This window comes from Chiloscyllium plagiosum, chromosome 14, assembly GCF_004010195.1.
Source record: "Chiloscyllium plagiosum isolate BGI_BamShark_2017 chromosome 14, ASM401019v2, whole genome shotgun sequence".
NCBI classification, from domain to species: domain Eukaryota; kingdom Metazoa; phylum Chordata; class Chondrichthyes; order Orectolobiformes; family Hemiscylliidae; genus Chiloscyllium; species Chiloscyllium plagiosum.
In genome coordinates, this window is record NC_057723.1 from 19,244,678 (window position 1) to 19,265,759 (window position 21,082).

The following is a 21,082-nucleotide window of genomic DNA, read 5'->3' on the forward strand; positions in this document are numbered from 1 at the left end:
TATAGGGAGAGTCTGGACAGGCTGTGGCTATTCTCCCTGGAGTGTCGGAGGCTGAGGGGTGACATTATAGAGGTTTATAAAATCATGAAGGGCATGGATAGGGTCAATAGACAGGGTATTTTCCTTGGGGTGGGGGTGTCTAGAATTAGAGGGCATGGGTTTAGATTTAAAATGGATCTAAGGGGCAACTTTTTCATGGAGAGGGTGGTACGTGTATGGAAGGAGCTGCCAGAGGAAGTGGTGGAGATTGGTACAATTACAACATTTAAGTGGTGTCTGGATGGGTATATGAATAGGAGGGGTTTAGGCCGATATGGGCCAAATGCTGGAAAATGGGATTCAATTCATTTATAATATCTGGTCAGCATGGACTGAAGGGTCTTTTTCCATGCTATATATCTCTATGACTCAATGGCTCTACGCTGGACAAAACTGGGCAGCTACAGTTCTCAGGGCATTTATCAATGACAGCAAACATCTCAGAGCATGGTACATGGTCAACAGTTGCTTAAAACGTCCCGCCAGAACTGCCACCACCATCCTCATTCACAGATGTTGGCATCAGATACGTATCAGCCCCACTGTGCCATCACAGCACATCTTCAACCCACTTTTTTTGCCATGTGGACAGACCAGCAGTTCAGCCTCTTCCCTGACGCAGACAACAAGATCAGAGTCTGTCCCTCATGGGAGAGAGAGAGAGAGATTGAGAGACCATATCAAGAGAATTAGGCATTGCAATGCCTGGAACATGACGGGTGAAGGGGGAAGGGGGAAGCCTCTGGCAGTGCTGGCAGCAATGCCAGGATGAGCCGGGAGGGCTCCACCCCAGCCTGGGGTGTCCCGGCGAGCTAGAAGTAGGTCCCACTGATTCTTCCAGCATGAACCCCAGGCTGAGCTGAGGCTTCAGGTCCACAGCTAGGCCCGGGGACATAGAAGAGTGGAAACATCAGTGAAGGGGACAGGTGGCGAAACAGTGGCAGCATCTGGAGGAGGATTGGATGGAGAACAGAAGGTATGGAACCCCCGGCATCCCCAGGCCCATGGCTCCAACTTGGACCTGGAGGTCGTGGGAGTGGTGGCAGCAGACACCCATAATCGAGACCCTAGAGCCTGTTACAGAGACCCAGGAGCTTGTTACAGAGACCCTAGAGCCCATTACAGAGACCCCGAGTGATGTCAAGCAGCGACTGGAGGAACTGCAGAGGAAGAATGAAAAGAGAGAAAGTTGAATTCTATTGCAGCAAAATCTTGCATTATATTCAGTGTTTCAAGATGGTGCCGAAGCATGGCAACACTGTGTATAACACACAAGAAAAAAACATTTCACTGTATTTCTGTATAAATGTGACAATAAATCGAATTAAATCTGCAGTTCTGCATTTCATTGCCATTTTCTTCACACTGCCTTCTAAGCACCTCAAGAATTCTTTTCAGCCTTTACTGCATGAAAACGGCTAATAGCCTGCTTTTATTGCTCCTTCCAATTTTTTCACTTAGTTTAGGTTTAGACGGATATTTCAAAAACTGCTCAGCGTTACTCCTAGAAAAGTCCCAGCAATGGTCAAAGCCATTTCACAATTCCAATCTGTGTAATTTGCTTCACACCATTTCTCCTGGTTCTGTGTCGAGCACCTCCTCAAATCCATTTTTTATGATTAATGGATCCCTGTTAAATTCAAGGACGTTTTTTATAAATATTTTTATTGAGAAGATTTTGAATTTTTTACAAAAAAAATAAAGTTACTACAAAATAATAGAACAATTTTGCAATATAACAACAATAACATTAAACAAACTATTACGCCACTCCACAAATAATTAAGGAAAAAAAAAACTCTCCACAAACTACAATTCAATAAGTAACTAAATTAAAACAAGAAGAAGCTAAATTAAACCGAGTTTACCCAAGGCAGATTAAATTAAATTACGTTAAGTTACAAAACTCAGCGCAATGCCACCAAAGCTCCCCATCCTTGGGAGCATCAATTGGCATGCCCGTATTTGTTCAGAATTCCTCCTCCGAGGGGGTCCCGGGCCACCAGACACAGCTCCAGTGGCAATACAAAGGCCCTATCCAATATGGCTTATATGTCCGCATCTATATGGTTCAAAAAGGACCACCACGTCCATTAAAAAAAGTTCTGTTTTCTGGTGCACCATACTTGTAAGGAAGTCCCAGGGGAATGTGCACCATAACTAACCTATGCAACCCCGAGGGTCATAGAGTCATAGAGATGTACAGCATGGAAACAGACCCTTCGGTCCAACCCGTCCATGCCGACCAGATATCCCAACCCAATCTAGTCCCACCGGCCAGCACCTGGCCCATATCCCTCCAAACCCTTCCTATTCATGCACCCATCCAAATGCCTCTTAAATGTTGCAATTGTACCAGCCTCCACCACATCCTCTGGCAGTTCATTCCATACACATACCACCCTCTGCGTGAAAAAGTTGCCCCTTAGGTCTCTTTTATATCTTTCCCTTCTCACCCTAAACCTATGCCCTCTGGTTCTGGACTCCCCGACCCCAGGGAAAAGACTTTGCCTATTTACCCTATCCATGCCCCTCATAATTTTGTAAACCTCTATAAGGTATTTGCTGTTCTATATATGAAAATGTTGACAAAATGATGATGGTGTCACCCTTCACACATTCTGAATTCTGACACTCTGAACATTGTTGGGAACTCCCTTTGGATACTTTAGTAATCTAACCTTCCACTATGGAGCAAGATAAGTGTATAAGTCCTGCTAAGATTTGCTTTCCCAAAATGCAGCACCTCGCATTTATCTGAATTAAACTCCATCTGCCACGTCTCAACCCATTGGCCCATCTGGTCCAGATCCTGTTGTAATCTTAGGTAACCCTCTTCGCTGTTCACTACACCTCCAATTTTGGTGTCATCTGCAAACTTACTAAATGTACCTCGTATGCTCGCATCCAAATCATTTATGTAAATGACAAAAAGTAGAGGGCCCAGCATCGATCCTTGTGGCACTCCACTGGTCACAGGCCTCCAGTCTGAAAAACAACTCTCCACCACCACCCTCTGTCTTCTCCCTTTGAGCCAATTCTGTATCCAAAATGGCTAGTTCTCCCTGTATTCCATGAGATCTAAGCTTGCTAACTAGTCTCCCTTGGGCAACCTTGCCGAACACCTTACTGAAGTCCGTATAGATCACATCTACTGCTCTGCCCTCATCAATCCTCTTTGTTACTTCTTCAAAAAACTCAATCAAGTTTGTGAGACATGATTTCCCATGCACAAAGCCAGCCCTGGGGGTATTTTTTGACACCCAGCTTATCAGAATGTTCTTTCTCACACAAAATGAAAGAATACTAAACAATTTCTTCCCTTGTGTGTCCAAAGAGGGGAGATTCGCTAAAACCAGGAGGAGGGACATCGGATCTTGACCTCAGATCCCAAGACCACTTCCAAAACACTCGCTATAGTGTGCCAATACGTACAAAGCTTGTGGCATGACCACAAACAATGAGTAAGAGTACCAACATCTATTTTACATTTAGGGCACATTGGGGACGTTCCCGTCTTTAATTTTGCAAGCCGCTCCAGTGCCAAATAAACTCTGTGGAATTCCTTCAATTGCAGAGCCTGCATCCTATTGCAAATTGAAACCTTTCTTCCGTTCTCCCAAATATTCTCCCACTCTTCTGGTGAGATCTCCACCTCGGTTCTTGAGCCCAGATTCCACACAGTCGTTCGATATCCTTTGAGACACTACCTCCAAATAAATGGCAGAGGGTGCTGACCGAGAGAGTACCCATGGACCAAAGCACTCTCTTCTCCCTATCTGACTTACAGGGACTAACCATTTCTGTAGTCTTTTTCTTTATAAAGTCCCTAACCTGAAAGTAATTAATGAGGGACTAGGCTCTGCTCCACAGGTAAGTCCCTGGGAGCTTTCGCGGAGGTTGATGTTGCGGCCGAGGGCAAACTGGTACTGCAGGGGAGTGCCCTGCTTGTTGTGATCCCTGTGGTCCTTTCCCCTTAGTCCTTTTTTTTACCCTTCCTTTGAAACAAAACATTGAAGCTAAAAAATAACAGGTCTTGCAGTCTAGAACATGGGAATTGCACCACAATGGGGAGAGAGGGAGGGTGAATGCACCATTTTGTCTGGGTTTTTGGGCAGAGCCCAGCAAGGCAGACCTACTGGATCACTGCCATCTTGGATCTCCAAATTCAAGGATTTTTATTCCCGCAAAAAGCGGGACGAACTTTCCAAATAATAATGCATTATGAAACATCATATCAGCATGCAGAAATAAAACAGTTGAAGCAGCGTGATCTTCCTATGGCACACACATTTATGGGAACTTAGACCTTGTTCAGAATTGAGAATAATTCCTGTCTCTGAGTCAGAAATTGCAGGATACAAGCCTATTCCAGATATTCTTGGCAGATGGGAACCAGAGTTCTAATTCTCCTTCTGGATTGATATCATCAGGTGGTTGTGAATATTCCATCACATGGTTTGTAGAAACACAGGGGAAATCAATATTAATTATTCTGGGCTAAAGATGGCCCTTGAACACAAAAATGTGTCACAAAGTTTGTCTGAAATAAACTCATGGATTCTTTTTCATGACATGAAGTGAACCTAACATATCATTTTTATTTGAGATAATAGATTCTAATCACAGCATAATGATAGAACACTAAAGGAACTTAAAATGACAGCCCAGTGAAGGATCCTGCCAGATTGTTTGTTTATCAACATATCTTGGCACTACTACTTCCTGCTGTTCTTCAAGACCAAACAGTGAAGATCTGAAAAGAACAACACCATGTCTGTTGAGCCTTCCGATATATGATTAACTGCTTGTTCTTAATTTTCAACATTGTTTGATCCCTTTTTATTGAATTAAATTTTTACATTCTGCTTCTCTGTATACTCAGGATTGTCAGCCAATCTCTGTGGGCTGCACCATTGTGTAAATATACCCAGAACATGGAACCAATTCACTGAGTTTACATCGATGGCCTTAGTTTGGTAGCAGGTTTCCTGACCCATGTGATCATGGAGATTTTGTGAATGATCCTTCCATTAAGGTTACACATGAGCAGGCATTTGGAAGAGAAACAACATTGTTGGTAGCTTTTGGTGAAATAATAGAGCCTTCAGACAGAACATATCAGACTGATTCATTCCTAATGCAAAACGGAGTGATCCAAGCAAGGAGAGTGATGTTGTGAGTAGTGCTAACAGTTTACCTAATTAAAATTGGAACGAGACAGAGAAGATTGGCATGCCCCCTGCGCAAAGATGACGCACAAATTCATGAAGCATTCTATATAGGGTCCTTGTGGCTCTGTGGTAGTGACCCTCCCTTCAGACCAGAAGATCTGGATTTAAGTCTTTCCTGTGATAGAAATGTCTCATGTCTGAACAAATTGATTCAAAATATTGACGTAACTGTTCGACATAAGAACAACTGTTACCCTTCCCCCACCAGGGACTTTAGAAAACAGAACTCTGGATGTAATGCTAACATAGGACATGAGGTTTATTCATGTTGCTGTCGGCCCTAAGATCCATAGCAGCTTATTTCCAGCAATAATATATTGCCAATTTGCTTTGAATAAAGTGCACGTTTTGAATTATTTTTCCATTTTCATTCACTTTGCCAGATTATTAAGTTTAATAGTACTCTTTGATCTTCTGTCATTGTGCTGTGATTAAGATTTAACATTTTAAATAAGAATGGTAGGGAGGGTTTTGGTTCATTTAATGAAAAATTATCTTAGTGTCTTTTCAAGACAGCTCTCGTGACTCATACTCGGTCAAGGACTTGGTCAAGCTTTGAAAGGAAAAGGGCAAACTGAAAAGCTGCTGATGAAAGGCAGATCCTCTTCATCCTGTACAAAGATATAACTAAAGAATGTCTCAAGATTAATGGTGAGCTGCTTATGGTTTGAATTCTTAGGTTCTTGATCCTGGGGATTAAGTTCTGCAGTCAGCATTCGTATTAATTTCTTCTGTATGTTATCTTTATGGAGGTGTTAATCTCTTTATTATAAACATATTAACGTCTCCTGTTACATTGGATTCACAAAGTTTAATGTTTTATAGAATTATCTTTACAGAAGATATACATTGTTAGTGCATTTACTAAACAAAGTCATCCCTTTTACCGTGGACTGTGATTCACATGAACACGTTTCCCCATTGCAAGCCTTCGAGATCGTGTTTTCTTCCCTTGTCTGACAAACACCTCTATATTTTTAAGTGTAAGAACTATGCAGTTTTTATTTAGTCATTTGAGTAGAAGTGAAAATTTTATGAAATTCAGGATCAAAAAAATGCAGTCACAGAAAGAAATTGAGAAGTGTAACATCAGGTTCTGTACACACACCAGGTGTTCATTTCTTTCCTTCCCTCCCCTAATTTTAAATGGTTTTCTTGGTAAACTGAACCATCCGTACACCCCTCTCAAATTTTAACATCCTCCAATTCTGGACTTCTGTCCATTCATGATTCCTGTGATCCAGCCTGGGTGAACAAAGCCTTCAGCTACCCATATCCTACATTCTGAATTATCTCCCAAAAACTCTCTACCTCCTCTTCTTCTTTAAGTATCGCCTTTAAACCTAGCTGTTTGATCAAGCTTTTGGTCATTTCTTACATCTCTCTTTTTTTAATGACTCATTGTCAAATTCTGTTTGAAAATGCTCCAGTGATGTGCCTTGGGATTATTTATCATATTGTTGATGTCATATATGTGCTAATTGTTGTTTATAAAATCACAAATGAAACATAAGCTACATAACCGTAGAATGTTATTGTTTCTCTGCTGGAAGGTATTGTGGTAAATATGGTCCGGTTTCATGATTGTGAGCTACCTGCTTTGCCCTATCTCCGACTTAATCAATATCAGAAGCAACTGGCAATTTTGTTTTGAATAATTGGGTTTTGGCCATTTCTGGCAATGCTGGCATGTATTGCACAACCCATGTGCCCTTGAGAAAGTGGTGCTGAGTTCTGTACAGCTCAAACATAACTGCCATGGGGGATGCCACGATGGCTCAGTGGTTAGCACTGCTGCCTCACAGTATCCACAGTGCCAGAGACCTAGGTTCGATTCCAGCCTGGGTGACTGTTTACAAATTCTCCCGGTGTCTGTGCGAGTTTCCTCCCACAATCCAAAGATGTGCAGGTTAGGTGAATGAGCCATGCTCATTAGTTGGGGGGAATGGGTCTGGGTGGGTTACTCTTTGGAGGGTCGGTGTGGACTTGCTGGGCCAAAGGGCCTGTTTCTTCACTGTAGGTAATCTAATCTAAACCTCCCTGTCTTTATAATCTATGCCACCCTGATAATGGCAAGTGTCCAGTATGTCATCTTAACTACTCTATTAACCTGTCCTGCCACCTTCAAGGTCCTGGGAAAAATGTTGGTGATAATACATAAAAGATGAAAATTTAAGTCCAGAGAAGTTGCAAAAGACATGACAAAATCAGTGCAAGCACAAGGTTTTTGAAAAACAGGGGTGGTGGTGATGATTTAAAATTGTTGAATTTAAACATCTGTGAATCCAAATGCAATAAAGTACACAGATGAATGAAAAGTTGCTGTTCTTAAAGCATGCAATCAGCTTCATTGGAACCGTTTCGAAGGCTGAAGTCAGAGGAAGAATAAGGTGGTGAACTAAAATTCCAATATTAAGCAACACTGCTTCATAACTAAGGGTGGAATCTTCCCAGCCCCCATATAATGTGGACACTGACAAATCATCTGGGAAAATAGGATGAAATCAAAAAATTGAGATTCCACAAAACGTTTTGACGGTGAGATGAAAATCTCAGTGATGAGCAATGAGAGACCTGTTTGCACAGATTACTATCTCATTAGTTCCTAATATCAGCTCATTCAGATGCATTTTCCCATACTCCAACACACCAAATTGAAACTAGATAGTCAGGACCCAATAATTCCAGCTGTCTGCTTGCTCCACATAGTAAAAACAAGGACTGTAGATGCTGGAAACCAGAGTCTAGATTAGAGTGGTGCTGGAAAAGCACAGCAGGTCCTGCTCCTCGGATGCTGCCTGGCCTGCTGTGCTTTTCCAGCACCACTGTAATCTAGACTCTGCTTGCTCCACATGTCTTCCATCTTGGACAGGAATCACCAAAATATTATGGCATGATCCAGGGGCAGCGACTATCCAAACTCCTTTCCTCGGAAGTTGGCAACAGACACACATCAGTCTCACCGTATCACCATAGCACATCTCCAACCTACTTACAATACTGTTCTATACTTCAGTGCTGCACGTTGAAGCATTATAATGCTATTACCAGACACACTGTTTATAATCACAGGGACCCAACTCATGGATTAGACCAGAGCACTCCACATATTCTGTTTGTGTTCACTATTTGGAACCTTCTTGGATGCTCACTGCATATCTATACCTTTCCTTTCCTTGCCTTTTTATACTTTGCCTCCTTGGCTTAAAGGCTCACAGAACCACCTTGCCTTGCCTTTTAGTAAAGACACAAAGCCAGCAGGCTCATTCTGGTTGTCAGCTGAAATCCGTCAAGGGGGTGGACATGCTGCTGGACAGCACCAATGTCATACCATGATAAACACATAATATTACTTCACCTAATTGCACTCTTTTAAGTCTAAGCAGAGCAATCCTTGGTCAGGTTAGGGGAGACAGCCCAGTGAGGGGATCCTGAAATTGTAAGTCAAAGGCACTGTCCAATACAAGTCCAGGGGCTCAGATGTGGTCAGGCAGCTGCTCGGCCCAGAGTAAGGGGTCTATATCACAATAGTCTGGGAAGTGGGCTACAATCAGTCTCGCAGGTCTAGTGCAACCCGACCAGGGATTCACAGAGTCTGTTGAGGAACTGTGCAGAGATCAGTTTGTGGTCCTGAGTGGTCAGCTCAATAAGGTGAGTTATAAGGCGCTAGTAATCTTACAGTACTCATAATCTCTTATTGTATTATGTCACATGGGTTTTGCTCATACATCTGAATAAGGTCTCCAGTGTAAGACATCTATTTAAACGCATTCAATGGTCCTTCTACTCAGAGTCCTCCAAGTAAAATTATGTAGAAACTATACTAAACTGTCATTTGTGTGTGGTGTGAATGCTGACTGCTCACTTGCCGAGGACCTGTTCCATTTCTAATCTTCCCCATACAAGCTTATTGGAACTGTAGCCAATAGATCCAGCCCCAGCAGGAATTATCACCACTGTGGTCGAGGTGCTGCTATTTTTCATTACACTGTAAATCTATTGCAGCCTGAAAAGGCATGCAGCCCATTTCTCTACCCAGGAGCAACTACAATTGTTTTTCTATTTTCTTTTTTTTCACTTCTGTTACTTTTGAATAAAAGTGAACAGTTTCAACCGCATGCAGGCTTTCTAGTATGTGATGCTTGCACATTGAATGATCAGAAGATGTCATGGTACACTGAACATTGGTGGAACATTGGTAGAACCCTTTGACACAGTTCTAAGATGGAATGATGCTATGGATGGGTAATCTGTGTAGTTTGGTTTTTAAATAACAAGGGAGTTACAAATATGCATTTGTATTTTCAATGATGTGTCAGATGTGTCAACTGTGTACCCTCAGGAACATTTTATTTTGTTTCCCTCCCACAGTCTAAACAATGAAGGGGAGCCACAGACTGGCAATGCTTGACTTGACGTACAACTGAGTTTTTAAAATGGTGCAAGCGCTGGCAATCCTGGGAGGTATAGATTTGGGCGGCACGGTGGCACAGTGGTTAGCACTGGTGCCTCACAGCGCCAGAGAACCGGGTTCAATTCCTGCCTCAGGCGTCTGTCTGTGTGGAGTTTGCACATTCTCCCTGTGTCTGTGTGGGTTTCCCCTAGGTGCTCCGGTTTCCTCCTACAGTCCAAAAAATGTGCGGTTAGGTGATTTGGCCACACTAAATTGCCCGTAGTGTTAGGTGAAGGGGTAAATGTAGGGCAATGGGTCTGTGTGGATTGCTCTTCGGAGGGTCGGTGTGGACTTGTTGGGCCAAAGGGCCTGTTTCCACACTGTAAATAATCTAATCTAATCTATAGGCTGACAGAGTACTTCTGCAATTGCTGAGCAGAAGCTAGTGCCAAAGAGATGTGGTACTTAGTTAATGCGGTGAGTTTTGGAGAAGAGTGAAGTTAGTCATTGGAATCTCTTCTGGGTTGGAAGTGACCTGTACAAGAAGGACGGATTGCACCTGAATTGGAAGGGGCCTGATATACTGGCAGGGAAATTTGCGAAAGCTGCACAGGAGGATTTAAATTATTAAGGTGGGGGAGTGGGACCCAGGGAGGAAGTGAGGGAAGAGATCAATCTGAGGCTGGTACAGTTGATAAAAGAAGTGAGTCAAACAGTCAGGGCAGACAGGGACAAAGCAGAGAACAAGGTAGGACTGATAAACTGCAGGGACGTAAGAAATCGGGGGGAGTGGTGTTTTTGATAAAGGATAGCATTACCTCTGTGCTGAGGGAGGATATTCCCGGAAATGCATCCAGGGAAGTTATTTGGGTGGAACTGAGAAATAGGAAAGGGATGATTACCTTATTGGGATTTTTTTATAGTCGCCCTAATAGTCAGAGGGAAATTGCAAAACAAATTTGTAAGGAGAACTCAATTATCTGTAAGAATAATAGGGTGGTTATGGTCGGGGATTTTAACTTTCCAAACATAGACTAAGACTGTCATAATGTTAAGGGTTTAAATGGAGAGGAATTTGTTAAATGTGTCCAAGAAAAATTTCTGTTTCAATGTGTGGATATACCTACTAGAGAAGATGCAAAACATGACCTACTCTTGGGAAATAAGGCAGGGCAGGTGACTGAAGTGTCAGTGGGGGAGCACTTTGGGGCCATCGACCATACTCTTACTAGTTTTAAAATAGTGATGGAAAAGGATAGACCAGGTCTAAAAGTTGAAGTTCTAAATTGGAGGAAGGCTAATTTTGACAATATTAGGCAAGAATTTTCAAAAGCTGATTGGGGGCAGATTTTCACAAGTAAAAGGACAGCTGGAAAATGGAAAGCCTTCAGAAATGAGATAATGAGAGTCCAGAGATAGTATATTCCTATTAGGGTGAAAGGAAAGGCTGGTAGGTATAGGGAATGCTGGATGACTAAAGAAATTGAGGGTTTGGTGAAGAAGAAGAAGGAAGCATATGTCAGGTGTAGACAAGATAGATCGAAGGAATCCTTAGGAAGAGTATAAAGGCAGTAGCAGTATACTTAAGAGAGAAATCAGGAGGGCAAAAAGGGGACATGAGATAACTTTGGCAAATATAGTTAAAGAGAATTGTAAGGGTTTTTACAAATACATTAAAGACATAAGGCTAACTAGGGAGAGAATAGGGCCTCTCAAAGATCAGCAAGTTGGCCTTTATGTGAAGCCACAGGAGATGGGGGAGAGACTAAATGAGTAGATAGAATAGTGAAGAAGCCGTTTGGTATGCTTTCCTTTTTTGGTCAGAGTACTGAGTACAGAGTTGGGAGGTCATGTTGAGGCTGTACAGGACATTGGTTAGGCCACTGTTGGAATATTGCATGCAATTCTAGTCTCCTTCCTATCAGAAGGATGTTGTGAAACTTGAAAGGGTTTACAAGGATGTTGCCAGGGTTGGAGGATTTGAGCTATAGTGGGAGGTTGAATAGGCTGGGCCTGTCTTCCCTGGAGTGTCAGAGGCTGAGGGGTGATCTTATGGAGGTTTATAAAATCATGAGGGGCATGGATAGGATAAGTCGACAAAGTCCCTTCTCTGGGGTGGAGGAGTCCAGAACTAGAGGGCATAGGTTTAGAGTGAGAGTGGAAAAATATAAAAGAGACCTAAGGGGGAACATTTTCATACAGAGGGTGGTACGTGTATGGAATGAGCTGCCAGAAGGATTGGCTGAGGCTAGTACAATTGCAACATCTAAAAGGCATCTATTTGAGTACATGAATAGGAAGGGTTTGGAGGGATATGGGGCGGGTGCTGGCAGGTGAGACTAGATTGGGTTGGGATATCTGATTGGCATGGATAGTCGGACCAAAGGGTCTGATGACTTTAAGTCACCAGAGCTCAAGGAGAGAAATCATTCACGCAGTTTGCCAAAATTGACACTTAGCTGAATTTTGGCAAATTTGACTTCAAGTATCATAATCAATTGTTTACAATAGCTAGAAACACAAATGCATAGAACAAAATTATCGTCATTACTCTAGTACTAATTTTAAAATTGCACTTGTGCACAGACCAGTTGAATTTTAAGAAAGCCATATCCTGAAAACTTCCCCTTTCCCTAACTCATGTTGATGAGTTGCAAAAATGCATTGAATTTGTTGCTTTCTGAATAATCTGGAGAATTTGACTTGGATTCCATCATTGTAGTATTGGAGGTTATGTTCACATTTGCAAATCTGTTTCACACTCCAAGAATGAATAAAAACACAATGTGCTCGGTTTGAACTTGAGGGGACACCTCATCTAAATTTGTTACGCTCCAGGCAGTGGGTTGGAAATTGCTTGGGCTGGTAGATCAAAGTTAAATTTCTGATTGAGCACTGTTCTTTAACCAGAAAAAGATCCAGATCTTTCTACCTCAGCTAAAAGTTTTTTATTTTAATGTGAGTGTGAAGTCAACATGAGTGTGAGATCAACAAGAGTGCTGGCCCTTTACTAACATTAAAATGATTGACAATGAATGTTTCAAACGTGGCTCTGAACTGTGTTGCAGTATTGCTGCATGGGTTGTGAGATGATCTCTTGAGGTAAGCTTATACTTGTTTCAGTGTGCCTTGAATGACCTCGCAGTCAAGTTAACCTACACAGAAGTCATCAGTGAAAAGCTGAGACCACTTTACATTGATGCAAATGGTGTAGAGTATCTTAAGAACCAGAAATTTATCCTACCAGATCTAATAACTGGGTCCCTTTAACAGAGGCTTATTTTGTGATTAATAGGTTGTATGACAGAATGCAATGACTTGGTAAATGAAGCTGAACATATAAATGCACAGGAGGCGAGGGGAATGCCATAACTTTTTATTTCCACCATCTTCCAAGGTTGTTTTGCCTTGAATTTACTAAATCGATCAGTTACAAAAGGCAGCATAGTTAGTGAAGAGAAAAAAAAACAGGATATCTGGTGTCTGTAAAGGACACTGCTTATCATTTTGTAACATTTAGTAACTATCGAGGGAACAATTGAGGTTTTTCTCGCTTTCGCCCCTCTAGGCAATGTTTATGTGGAAATAGATTGTCCAGATGATGAATCGAGCTGTGAGTGAGCAGGAGATTGTGGTAGCAATAATAAAGCATGAGTTCAGAGCCCTTTATATTAAAATAACAATTTTAAAAAGAATGATCCCACTTGAAAGAGATGCATAAGCCTGGCTGTATAAATCTGATTTGGGACGTTGGAAACACATTCCCTATGTTGACACATAGATTAATTTAAGAAACTGCATTTGTTTAGAATTGGTGAGAAATACTGTGCAAAAGGTGCTGAATGCAATGTTTGTTTGACCAATTGGAAACCACTTGTAAATTAATAACTTGGACAGGTTAATTACACCAAGTGGCAAGGAAGAGTGTTTGATCTCCCCTGTGATCGTGCTTGCTCAGTGGACAACTTGCCCTTTTACACAATGTAGGCAACCCTCATATTGTGCCCATTTCTTAACTGTGAGTTATTGTTTCTTTCAGTTTTGCATTCACGGTTGTGAAATAACATTTTGCTTGGACTGGGATGTTATCCCCCACTGGAATAAAAGTGATTTCTATGTTAAGAGCAGTTTCTGTAAAGCTGGATTTACACTGGCTCTAAGTGAAACCATCTTTCTCTGTTAAGTCCTGTGGAGTGCTGATTTGTCCTGATAATGACTGCCTTCAGCGGCATGCTCCTGACTGATTAACCACCGTGAAGGGAGACTTCACTGTTTATAAATAGAGAAGAGGAAGTTCTTACAGTAATAGAAAGAAGGGCATTTTCACATACGCTCCAAAAACTGCAAGTTCAATCGTGGCATCAAAACACTTGTCCTGAAATACTGTTTCAAACACAGCTCCATTTTAAAAAAAATAATGATGTTGACACATTGGTGAATTTGTGAAGATGAATTGTAAGCAATTAAAATACCATGTTAGTTAAGTCAATAATTTGATAAACTCACCTTTATTTTGCTACCTTGTAAACCTTAGCTAATGGACAACTTGCCAGGTAAGCCTGGGCTCTCACATGTTTATTCCTGCAAGCATATCAGAATATTTGTTGAGTTGAATTAAATATTTTCATATTTATTGCTCTCTCAACTCATATTATCCTATTCTTTCAAAGTTCAATATGTGGAAATGTTTGGGCCTGAGATACATTTTCACAATTGAATAAACCTGGGAATTGCAGAGGAGCAAAGAGATTTCAGGCTCTGACAACAGAAATCACTAAACGCTGGTGCACAGGTACAAAAAATAATTTATAAGGCAAATGGAATGTTGGTCTTTATCTCAAGAGGGCTGGAAAATATTACAGTTGAATAAAACTCTGGTTAGATGCTGTTTAGAGTATGACATTCTGCCCTGGGGATTACATTTCAGGAAGGATGTCCTGGCCATGGAGAATGGTAATGAGACTGAAATGGTTGAATTATACAGTAGACTAGGTTGTATTCCCTTGAGTACAAAAGATTAAGTAAAATAATTGAGGTATTTAAAATAAATATGGAATTTCATTGGCTAAATAGAAAATATGGGTATTGTATTCAAGTGCAATGAGTGGAATCTTTCAGACCACAAAAAAGCAGGATAGTCATATAATTGGGCAAGGAAGAGGCACACCCCCTGATGCTGTCCTACCTTCACCTGAATTAAGTTGAGGGTGTGAAGATCCATGGCTGATCTGTAGGGTAATCCGAGATGGAGGATGGGCAAAAGTTGTGGCTGTAAGACCTGATCCTTTTTTGAGGTATTTTGGGTATTGGAGCTGATTTCCTCAAATTCCAGAAGCAGTAATTACTTTTTTTATGAGCTGTTGCATTGGCACTTTAGAAAGGAGGAAAAGAAACAAACGTAGAGGCCACATGATGTGTGTGTGTGTGAGAGAGAGGGAGAGAGAGAGAAAGAAACCTGTACTGCCGTCTGATGCAGCAGTGAATCTGCACAGTTACTGCCTTTGCAATTTGAGTTCAAGTATTTCTGGATGTCGGAGTGCTTCTACGAAAAATTAACAAACACATAAAGATGGATAAATCCCCAGGACCTGATCAGGTCTACCTTAGAACTCTGTGGGAATCTAGGGAAGTGATTGCTGTGCCCTTTGCTGAGATAATTGTGTCATCGATAGTCAAAGATGAGGTGCTGGAAGACTGGACGTTGGCTAACGTGGGTGCTATTGTTTAAGAAAGATGGCGAAGAAAAGCTAGCGAACTCTAAACCAGTGAGAACACTGACATCAGTGGTGGACAAGTTGTTGGAGGGAATCCTGAGGGACAGGATGTACATGTATTGTGATGGGCAAGGACTGATTAGGGATAGTCAACATGGCTTTGTGCATGGGAAATCATGTCTCACAAACTTGACTGAATTTTTGAAGAAGTAACAAAGAAGATTGATGAGGGCAGAGTGGTGGATGTGATTTTTATGGACTTCAGTAAGGTGTTTGACAAGGTTCCTCATAGTAGATTGGTTAGCAAGGTTAAATCTCATGGAATACAAGGAGGACTAGCCATTTGGATACAGAATTGGCTCAAAGGTAGAAGACAGAGGATGGTGGTGGAGGGTTGCTTTTCAGACTGGATACCTGTGACCAATGGAGAGCCATAAGGATCGGTGTTGGGTCCACTGCTTTTCGTCATTTATATAAATAATTTGGATGTGAACATAAGACGTGTAGTTAGTACGTTTGCAGCTGACACCAAAATTGGAGGTGTAGTGGACAGCAAAGAAGGTTATCTCAGATTACAATGGGATCTTAATCAGATGGGCTGAGGAGTGGCAAATGGAATTTAATTCAGACAAATGTGAGGTTCTGCATTTTGGGAAAGCAATTCTTAGCAGGACTTATACACTTAATGGTAAGGTCCTGGGGAGTGTTGCTGAACAAAGTGGTCTTGGAGTGCAGGTTCATATTTCTTTGAAAGTGAAGTCGCAAGTAAGTGGGATAGTGAAGAAGTCCTTCAGTACACATTCCTTTATTGGTCAGAGCATTGAGTATAGGAGTTGGGAGGTCATGTTGTGGCTGTACAGGTCATTGGTTAGGCCATTTTTGGGATATTGCTTGAATTCCGGTCTCCTTCCTATTGGAAAGATGTTGTGAAACTTGAAAGGGTCCAGAAAAGGTTTACAAGGATGTTGCCAGGCTAGGAGGATTTGAGCTATGGAGAGAGGTTGAATAGGCTGGGTCTGTTTTCCCTGGAGCATCAGTGGCTGAAGGGTGACCTTATAGATGTTTATAAAATCATAAGGGGCATGGATAGGATAAATAGACAAGGAGTTTTCCCTGGGTTGAGGGAGCCTGGAACTAGAGGGCATAGGTTTAGGGTGGGAGAGGCAACGTTTTCATGGAAAGGGTTGGGTACATGTATGGAATAAGCTTCCAGAGGATATGGTGGAGGCTGGTATAATTACAACATTTAAAAGGCATCTGGATGGGTACATGAATAGGAAGGGTTTAGAACCATATGGACCAAATACTGGCAAATGGGACTAGATTAGATTGAGATATCTGGCCAGCATGGCTGAGTTGGACCAAAGGGTCTTTTTCCATGTTGCATATCTCTATGACTCTATGGTACACTGCTGACTGAGGCCCTTCAGTAGCCAATTAATAATCACTTAAGGACTTCAGTCCACCACTGGGATTAATCAAGTTGCAGATGGGTCTGCTGACAAACATATTTCCTGGAATGAAAAACATCCATCATTACCTGGACTATCAGTTACCTCATCTACTCTGGAGATCTCCCCTTCACAGTTTCCCCTTTATAGTCCCCGAACCTCATACAACCTGCTTCTACCTACTTTCCAAAATTCTCAAAAAAGCGCTGTCCTGTTCATGCCTTCCCGAGCTTATTTCTTTCCATCTTGATTCTATGTTTTCTCCCCTTGTCCAGCCTCTTCCCATCTGTGTTCGTAATTCTACTGATGCGTGATGACATTTCAACAATTTCCAGTTTCCTGGTCCTAACAGTCTCCTATTCACCAGTGGTGTCCAACCGTTCGACACCATCAGCCTCCTCTGTCTGGTTGAACTTGTTCTATCATTGAATAATTTCTCTTTTAACCTGTCTCACTCCCTCCAAATATAAAGGTGTGGTTATGGGTACCCACATGGACTCTATTTGTACCTGTCCTTTTGTGGAGTTTGTGGAACATTTTTTGTTCTGATCCTACTCAAGTCCTTCATTCCCTCCAGTCCTTTTCTGGTACGTCATTGACAATGAGCATCCTGCTTTCATCTGGAACTGGAAAAAGTAGCCAATTATGCTTTCAATATCTACCCTATTTTTCACCTTCATCTGGCCATCACTAAATCTTCCTTTTGCCTCCTTGACATCTCTGTCTCTCTTCTGAAAATAAGCTGTTTGCTGATATTTATTAGCAGACCCACCAAATCCCAAAGCGACCTCTACTTCATTTCTTATACTCTGCTAGGATGTAAAGACTCAATTCCATTCTCCCAGTTTCTCTTATTTTCTATTTTTTTGTTCCCAGGAGAATTTGTTCATAAGAATCTGTGCCCAGGTGCCTTTGTATTTAAGATGATGCCATAATGTAGTGACTTGTAAACTTATCACTGTACTCATTTGAGCACATGTGACAATAAAGCTAATTCAATTCTCTGTCTCCATTGCAGCTACTCTAATTATGCTATTTTGCACAGCGATGCTTCAAATGTGTCTTCATTTTATGAACCAAGGATTCCCTGACATAGGGCCGAAAACCATGTCCAATCCATTTCCCACTCTCTGTCCTCATTCCTTTTCCTCTTTCCCAGGGCCATAATAGAATTCCCTTTGTTCTCACTTTCCATACAATCAGCTCTCTATACAAAGCATCATCTTCTGACATTTTTGCCAATTTCAGTATGATACATCACCAAATGCATTATACCCTTCCCTCCTCTGTCAGCATTTGGAACAGATTGTTCTCTCTGTGATAGTCCACCGTCTATCACCCCTCAAAACCTCATCCCCTCCCAATCCACGTTCCCTTTCAATTACAGGAGGTATAATGCTTGGCTTTTTACCTCCCCTTCACTGTTCAAGGCCACAGGGGAAGCTGCAATTTATTTGTACTTCATCGTTGAATAAAGTCTCCTACATTCTCTATTCACAATGTGGCCTCTTTTTCACTGAGGAGACCAAATGCAGACTAATTGGCTGCTTTGTGGAACAACTGCTTTCAGTCCACAGGCATGACTCCAACATTTTGGCTGCTTGTGTTTTTTTTTAATACACCCATGCTCACATTTCTGTCCTACATCTGCTGCAATGTTCCAATGAAACCCAATGTAAACTAAAGGACCAATACTTCATTTTCTATTTAGATGCTTCACAGCCTTGTGGACTCAACATTAAGTTCAACAACTCCAGAATACAAATTTTGATCTGCATTTGTTTTTCCAGCCTCTTCCTGCCAACCCTCCCCCCAACGTTTCACACCCCTACCACCACCAACAACACCACAACCACAAGTATCTAATTTTCTTTGTTTTGCTTTCAGCATAGCTGATCTACATCTTGCTGTTAACTCTGACTATTAACCCTGCTCAAGACCTATCTCTCTTCCCTATAACCATTTTCACTCCTTGTGTGTTATATTCTGATACCTTTGATTTGTAATCTTGCTCATCCTCTAACTTTGTCCTGATTTTCTCTTGTGTGCGACTTGCTTCTCTCCACACTTTCCTACAGTGTAAAATGTAACACTCTTTTACCTCTGCCTTCAGTTCTGAATCAGAGTAATTTTGACCAGCAGAGGTTCTCCAGCATTCTTTATGTTTGTTTCGGATTTCCAGCATCTGCGATATTTTATTTCTGTTGTTGTACTCCAGAAACGTAACTTCAAATTCCAACATGGCATTTTGTGCATTTGAATTTCGCTAATTAAATTATTTCTCGGAAAAAAGCCAAGTATCAGTTATGATGACCATGAAGTAGTTGGATTGCCATAAAAACTATAAGTTATTCACTCATTGAGAAAGGAAATCTGCTACACTTACCTGGTCTGGTCTATATTTGAGAACAGACCAACAACAGTTTGGTTGTCTCTTAGGATACTTTGGAGGGCAACTAACTGGCCATTCAGTTATATCAGCCTGTGGCAAATATGAATAAGAATGCGATGAACAATTTGGAACTCTCCTGTAAAATGCTGCTCAGGATAAACAGCTACACATGTAAAAATTGATATTAATACATTCCTGTTTGCCAAGAATATCAAAGAAACAACGTAAGTAGTGAAGTTAAAATTTGACATGATCTAATTGAATGGCAGGAGTGAAATGACTTATTTTGATCCTGGCATTTCTTTGTTTAATAAAAGCAAATTTGGTCCTATTGCAAAAAATAGTCACTTCAGCTGACAATACATGGCATGGTGGCTCAGTCATTAGCACAGCTGCTCACAGTGTCAGGGAGTCGGGTTTGATTCCAGCTTTGAGCAACTGTCTATGTGGAGTTTGCACATTCTTCTTTGCAAGGGTTTGCAGGTTAGGTGGATTAGCTGTGGTAAATGCAGAGGTATAGAGTTGAGGGATGGATGGGATGTTCTTTGGAGGATTGGTGTGGACTCGGGCTGAATGGCCTGCTTCCACACTGTATGGATTCAATGAGTACATTTTCATACCAAGGTATGAAGGTGCAAGACGTGAGGTCATACAGTAGAATTCCTCGACTGAGCTACAAGGACGCAGAGAAAGCTTGACCAGAAAGTAGAAAAAAATGACCCAAAGACTTCGGAAAATAGACTCTTTAAGTCCTTCCTGCTAGACATCAAAGGTATCTGATAAGCAGATCATCCAAATCTAGTCGAGAAATAAATCTGACAAATGTAACGAGTGCCTTGAACAAATTAAAATCATCACTTGTCTAAGTAAAACTGTTGGATATATTCAGGGAATAATCTTCAATTCTTAAGATGCAGGACAACCTCAGTTCCTGAATTTCTTTGTGCTTTTCTCAATCAGAACTTTTAACAGGAGTTGATGTAAGGACAAGGATATGTCCTCAAAGAAAGCACTCGCTGACTTACTATTTAACTGCATTGGAATTGTTCTAATATATTTTAAATTATAAATTTGTAATAATGTATTATTTCTCTTTTTGTTGTTATTATTTATACATTTTTTCATGATGAGCAATGTATCCAACATAAAATTCCATATCGCTAATCGAATTAGATTAAATGGAATGAAACCTCTCTTGAACGAGAGCAGATTTCGTGGAGGTGGACCTGAGCTGATATTGCTCTGTTTGCACCCTGATCCAATATTTTGAGATGGTCATTACTGAAAGCCCGAGCTACATTGAGCATTGATTTTCAATGACAAGATAGCACAAAGTAGGCAACTAAACAAAAGGATTCTTTCAGAAACTAGATGCATTTTATACAAAGGTAGCTGATATTAATAGTACAACTACTGTTTGGGGATTAGCAACTTTCGGTGTTCTGTTTGTATCTTTATAATCTGTATTAATGATCTGGATGAAGGGATTTGGGATTGGGGGGGGCATTGATAACACATGGCACAAAAATACAGGCAGGCAGAAAAGTCTAAGATGAGAAAAAAAAGGTTCGAGGCAGATTTAGATCTAATGTGGGGGATTGGTCTGCATGCTTTTTACGTCATTTAATATAGATAAATGTAGCATTAACAATGTGGGAAAGGCCAAGCATGTGCATACCATATAGGGTTGCATGCTCAAGGCAACTGAGCAGGAGATAGATGTGGGTGTTCTAGTGCATGAATCTTTGCAAATCCATTACCAGTAACTTAAGGCTATTGTAAAAGCAAATAGAGACTTGAAATGTATTGCCAGGGTCATTGAATATGGAAAGAAAAGTGCTATACTGTCTTTCTACTAG

General features: G+C 41.2%; 1 protein-coding gene and 1 non-coding gene across 15 annotated transcripts in view; both read left to right on the plus strand.

Annotated features, from left to right (window-relative positions):
- Positions 1 to 21,082, plus strand: part of LOC122556528 (teneurin-2-like) — a 1,106,639-nt gene that overhangs the window by 130,708 nt on the left and 954,849 nt on the right. The window lies entirely within an intron of this gene.
- On the plus strand, positions 5,222 to 5,326 carry LOC122557004. The gene has a single exon (XR_006313732.1). It is a non-coding gene; the product is annotated as a U6 spliceosomal RNA (small nuclear RNA).